This window comes from Passer domesticus, chromosome 4 (assembly GCF_036417665.1).
Source record: "Passer domesticus isolate bPasDom1 chromosome 4, bPasDom1.hap1, whole genome shotgun sequence".
NCBI lineage: Eukaryota > Metazoa > Chordata > Aves > Passeriformes > Passeridae > Passer > Passer domesticus.
Window position 1 is genome coordinate 5098234 of NC_087477.1, and position 5601 is coordinate 5103834.

Sequence of the window (5601 nt, forward strand, 5' to 3'; positions counted from 1 at the left end):
ATACAGACTCTGTGAGAGGTTTGTGCAATCATGGCCCCAGTTATCTGCTTTAATGAGTCCCTTGAGAGCTTTGTACTGACATTCATTGCGGCTCATTAGTGGTTTGAAATGCTCAAGGTTTTTAAGGTTCTTTGGATTTTCTGTTCCACACTGAGTCTCTGAGAAGCTTTTTGTACCATCCTGGCCTCCAATTCTCTCCTCTATGGCGTCCATTAAGAGCTTGTGTTGGGGGTGGACCTCAGTGGGACCCATTCATGCTTTGAGACACTTTGGGTGTTTCCACTGGCTTGGACTTCTGGAAAGGTTTGTGCACTCTCCTTTCAGACCCCGAGGTTCCAGGGCTCATCTCCAAATTCATCATGGGGCTCATTAGGATCAGGCAAGTTCTGACAAACCATGGCTCTGCCTTGATTTCCCTTTGTTCTCATGCAGTTCATCAGGAATGTTTCTGTAGTGTTTTTTCTCTCCAATTTGAGATTTCTTGGCCAATGCATCAATTAGCGTGGTGGGTTCAATGTTGGCTAATTACCAGTGCACTCACTAGAATATTCTTACTCATTTCCTGCTGTGAGACAGGATTAGGAGAAAGGCAAAGTTGGCTCAAAACTTTAAAAGGGTATAAAGAAAGGTTTATTAATACTAACTAAAAGAAAGTGTAATAAGAATCAGAACAAAACTTTTGGAACACTTTTCTTTCCCTACAACCTTTTCTTTCTTACTGACAATGTAAAGAGACAAAACCTAATATTTTCAGTTTACCTCCTCTAGAGTAGTCTTCCTTCAGTTCATGTAGGGAGAGGAGTCTCTCTTTCTTGCTATGGAGACTTCTCCATAAGAAAAGAGTTCTCTTGTGGCTCTCAATTTCCATTAATAGCAGCCACCTGGAAAATCTGCAATCATGAAGTCCCTCCCATTTTTTGACAGCTTTTCCCACAGTTGTGTTTATGGGCCATGTCAACTAATGGGGTATTAGTTTAAAGATGAGCTGTTTAAGAGCAAATGTTCTCTTCATCTATTTCTGAAATCATCTTCATCTCTGAGAACAGTGGTTTTCTTCTTCTCCCTATGAGGGCACAGGGTCTCATCACTCTGCTCTGTCTGTTCAAACTTCACATCGGAACACAGCTACTTCAACATTTGCTTACTTTACCATGGAGGTCTTTCCTGAACAAGTCATCTTCCCATCCTTTTCAATGTGTTATAGGGAAAAAGAGAGTCTGATGTATCAATTACATCCTTCTCTATAGCTTCACAAGAGGATTTCAGTCCCAAGGTTATGGCATTTCCTCATCCCTCCCATCCGGGACTCAACTTCCCCTTCACTGACCTCGGTGTCTTCATGTTGCTCCTCTGTGTGCCTGCACTTTGTCCTTTTCTCTCACTCGAGGGAGGATGGAAGCACTGAAAGAGTTAATATCTCTCCTGGGGCCTGCAGATGGTTCCGTGACCCCGGCCAGGCTCGGTCCTTGTGGCTGGAGCTGTTTTACGATGGAGGTTTCTGCAGTGGCTGCGCTGGGGCTGTGTCAGGATGGGCCGCGCTGGGGCAGGGCCAGGATCTCAGCAGCCAGGCCAGAACACAGCAGCAGCACGGCCGGGGCCCATGGCTTCTCCTCCCCCTGCCCGGGGCTTGCGGGTGAACCCCAAGGGTGGCAGAATCTTGGCCGAGCCGGCCCGGCCCGGGGCTGCTCCTGGGGCCCGGCGGATCCTGGCTGGGCCCAGGCTGGCGGCGGGGCAGGGCTCAGCAGCGCCCAGGTGTTGGCAACCGCAGCCATGGCCCGGCCCGGCCTCGGCCCCGCGACCTCCCCTGCCCTGCCCGGCAGCCGATGGGGCCTGGGGGGCTCCCTGGGAAGGGGCCCGGCCCCACGGCAGGAGCCACCCGGCCCGGCCCGGCTGAGACGGGGGCTGGGTCAGCCTTGTTACCTCTTTGCTGGCCAGAAAGGAAAGAGACCCTCACAGGCTTTCTCATCTTTAATGTGTGTCTTCACAGAGCCGTGTACAGCTTCCTTAGTGGTTTAACAGATTGTCAATTCTCAAAGCTAATTACTGATTGGGTGTTTTTGACAGACATGGAGGAAACTGCTAGCAGCTTCTTTTCGGACATCCCTTCCATGATGCAATACCACCACAACAGCACAGAGCACAGAGCTCCTTTGTCCATATGTAATGCTCATGTGCCCAAGGTTTCAGAACCCCTCCTTGGGAGATCTCCGGGCCCTCTCCAAGGTGTTTTCAAATGGAAACATCCAGCTCATGGTCTAAGAAAATCACCAGAGGGCAGGGCCAGCCTGACCTGTCTGTTCTGGTTACTTTTGTCTAGGAGCAATCTTTGGATATACAGAATTTGGGAGGCCAAATTCTAATTTTGGCCATGGGCCCTGGACATGAAAATGGGTTCTTTTCCTAAGGAATGAAGGAACATAGCTCCATTGTTTCAGGGGCAGATGAGAGCTGACCACCAGAGGCCAAGGCCAGCCAGAGCTGGCAGGTTTTTTTTCTGAGAGATGCCCTTGCATATTGGAAAATTTTTTAGGGAAAGTATCAGTTTTGCCAATGGGCATCTGAAAAGAGGGATGGTTCTTTTCATAGCAAGGAAAGCATGCAGCTCCAGTGTTCCAGGAGCTGATGAGAGGCAGCCCTTGACATCCCAAGATCAGCCAGACCTATCAGGTGGCCCCTGGGAGGCCAAGCCAGCCAGACCTGTTCCATGTTCCCTTGGTTCGATGGGGCCCTGACGTGTCATAATGTCCCCTTGGTGACACGAGGTCATGAAGGGTGCTCATGATCTCCATGGTTCCATCAGGTCCCACAGAGTCATAATGGTCTCTGGGTTTCATGAAGCCCCGCTGTGTCACCACAGCCCCTTGGTTCCATGGGCTCCAGTGGTGCCACAATGATCCCCTTGGTTTCGTGAGGTCCCCACAGTGTCCCAGTGATCTCCATGGGAAGGAAAGAACCGACCCCCAGTGTTGCAGGGGCAGTCACCAGAGGCCAAGGCTTGATGGTACTGGCAGATTTTGCCTGGAAGCAACCCTTGGATATACAGAATTTTAGAGGTGGAATCCCAGTTTCAGACATGGACACCTGGGGGAGAAGCACAGTTGTTTTCCATAGGAAGGAAAGCACAGAACAGAGGTGTTTCCAGGGCAGATGAAAGGCAGCCATCAGAGGCCTAGGACAGCCAGACCTCTCTGTCCTGGTAGCTTTTGTCTGAAAGCAACCCTTGGATATAGCAAATTTGGGAGGTGGAATCCAAATTTCGGCCATTTCTGTGTAGATAAGAAGGATGGTTCTTTTCCATGGGAAGGAAAGCACAGAGCCCAAGAGTTTCAAAGGCAGAAGAGGAGAGAGGTGGCTCTCGGGAGGCCAAGCCAGCCAGACATGTTTGTCCTGGCAGCTTTTGTCATGGAGGAATCCTTGGATATATGGAATTTGGGAGGAAGAATCTCAATTTTGTCCACGGGCACCTTGAGAAGAAGGATGGTACTTTTCCATTGGAAGGAAATCACCAACCCAATGTGTTTGGTAAGCAGGTGAGAGGCAGCCCCCAAGAGGCCAAGGGCAGCCAGACCTGTCTGTCCTGGCATCTTTCATTGGGGAAAAATCCTTGGATGTATGGAGCTCTTGAGATGGAATCCCAGATTTGACCATGGGCACCTGGTCAAGATGAATGGGGGTTTTTTTGTACTGGAAAAAAAGTGTGAAGTCCAAGTGTTCTGGAAGAAGATGAGATGTGGCCAGTCTTAGGCCAAGCCAGTCAGACCTGTCTCTGCTGGCACCTTTTGTCTAGGGGCTACCCTTGGCCATAGGGCACTTTGGATGTGGAATCTCAATTTTGGCCGTGGGCACCTGGACAGGAAGAAGAGTTCTTTTCATTACGAAGGAAAGCACAAAGCCCCAGTGTTTTAGAGGCAGATGAGTAGCAGCCCTCAGGAAGCCAAGGCCAGCCACACTTGTCAGTCCTGGCAGCTTTTGTCTGGGAGTTATCCTTGGATATAGGGAATGCTGGAGGCAGATGCCCAATTTTAGCCATGGGTGCCTGGTCGAGATGGATTTTTTTCCCATAAGAAAAAAAATCACATGGTCCCAGTGTTTCAAAGTCAGATGAGAGGTGATTCCTGGATGGCCAAGGCAGCCAGAGCTGTCACTCCTGGCAGATTTCATCTGGAAACAATCTTTGCATATAAGGAAATTTGGAGGAGGAATCCCAGTTTTGACAATGGGCCCCTGGAGGACAAGGAGAGTTCTCTACCATAGGAAGGAAAGCCCAGAGCCCCAGTGCTTCAAGGACAGATGAGAAAGCAGCCCTCGACATGCCAAGGTCAGCTGGACCTGTCAAGTGATCCCCAGGAGGCCCAGCCAGACCTGTTCCCTGTTCCCTTGGTTTTGTGGGACCCCACAGTGTCCCAATGGTCTCCTTGGCTCCCCTTCCTTCTGCAGTGTCACAATGGCCCCGTGCTTCCATGAGACCTTGCAATGTCACAATGGCTTCATGCTCCCACAAAGCCCTGATCTGTCACCAGGGCCCCTCGGCTCCATGTGCCCTCACTGTGTCACAATGCCTCCTCCATGACACTGGGCTCCACAAAGTCACCATGGACCCTTGGCTCCTTGGGGCCTCTGAGTTTCACAATGGAGACAGTCCTGGATTGCCAAGCAGATTGTATTCTCTTTGCCATCTCTATGGCAGTTGTCTTCTGTTAAGTGGGAAGTTTACCTTATCTCTTCCACACCCACTCCTTCCTCAGGGCAGACATCTGCTGATAACAGGCTACTGAATGTCACTGCATGACTGATAAGAACTACAGCATCCCATTGTGAGATTCTCCGCCCAGAGGGGAGAACCAAGCATTCCTACCAGATATAATCTTAAAAATTCTGGAACACCAACATGGCTTTCTTCACTGGATTTCCCAGAGGAACAGCTGCTGCCTCTTCCACTGGATCTTCAGAGGAAGACTATACCTTTCTACAGGATCCCTGCTGCAGCAGAAGCACACCTGACACTCCAGGAGGACTGCAGCCACCATTCCAATTGGACTGCTACCAACACCCTGTGCAACAGGGTGTCAGGTTGTGTTCTGATTCTGTCAGTGTTGTCTTGCTTTACTGCATTGTTTATTTTATCTTTTTATTTGTTTCCCTAATAAAGAACTGTTATTCCTGCTCCCATATTTTTTCCTGAGAGCCCCTTAATTTCAAATTTATAACAATTCAGAGGGAGGGGGTTTACATTTTACGTTTTAGGAGAGGCTCCTGCCTTCCTTAGCAGACACCTGTCTTTTCAAACCAACACAGGGAGTGACATCAATCTCTGCTTAATAACTGGTTTTACTTTAACACAGTTACTTTGAAATCACTTCCTAGTATATGATATAATATGATATATGAAAATATAATATGATATAATATAATATATGATATGATATGATATAATATAATATAATATAATATAATATAATATAATATATATAATATGTTACAGCTGTTATACCTAGGAGCAAATTCTTCTGATTAAGATAATATTGTCTAATCATTACCATAATAGATAATATATATTTATAGAAACAGCTGTGGTTTGCCATCCTTAATCCTGTGGGACAA

At 48.3% G+C, this 5601-nt stretch overlaps 1 long non-coding RNA gene across 1 annotated transcript; it reads left to right on the forward strand.

The window, feature by feature from the left end:
• Positions 1 to 1893: 1893 nt before the first annotated feature.
• On the forward strand, positions 1894 to 5171 carry LOC135298445 (uncharacterized). The gene is made up of 2 exons (XR_010360419.1): positions 1894 to 3522; positions 4155 to 5171. It is a non-coding gene; the product is annotated as an uncharacterized LOC135298445 (long non-coding RNA).
• The last annotated feature ends 430 nt before the right edge of the window (positions 5172 to 5601 follow it).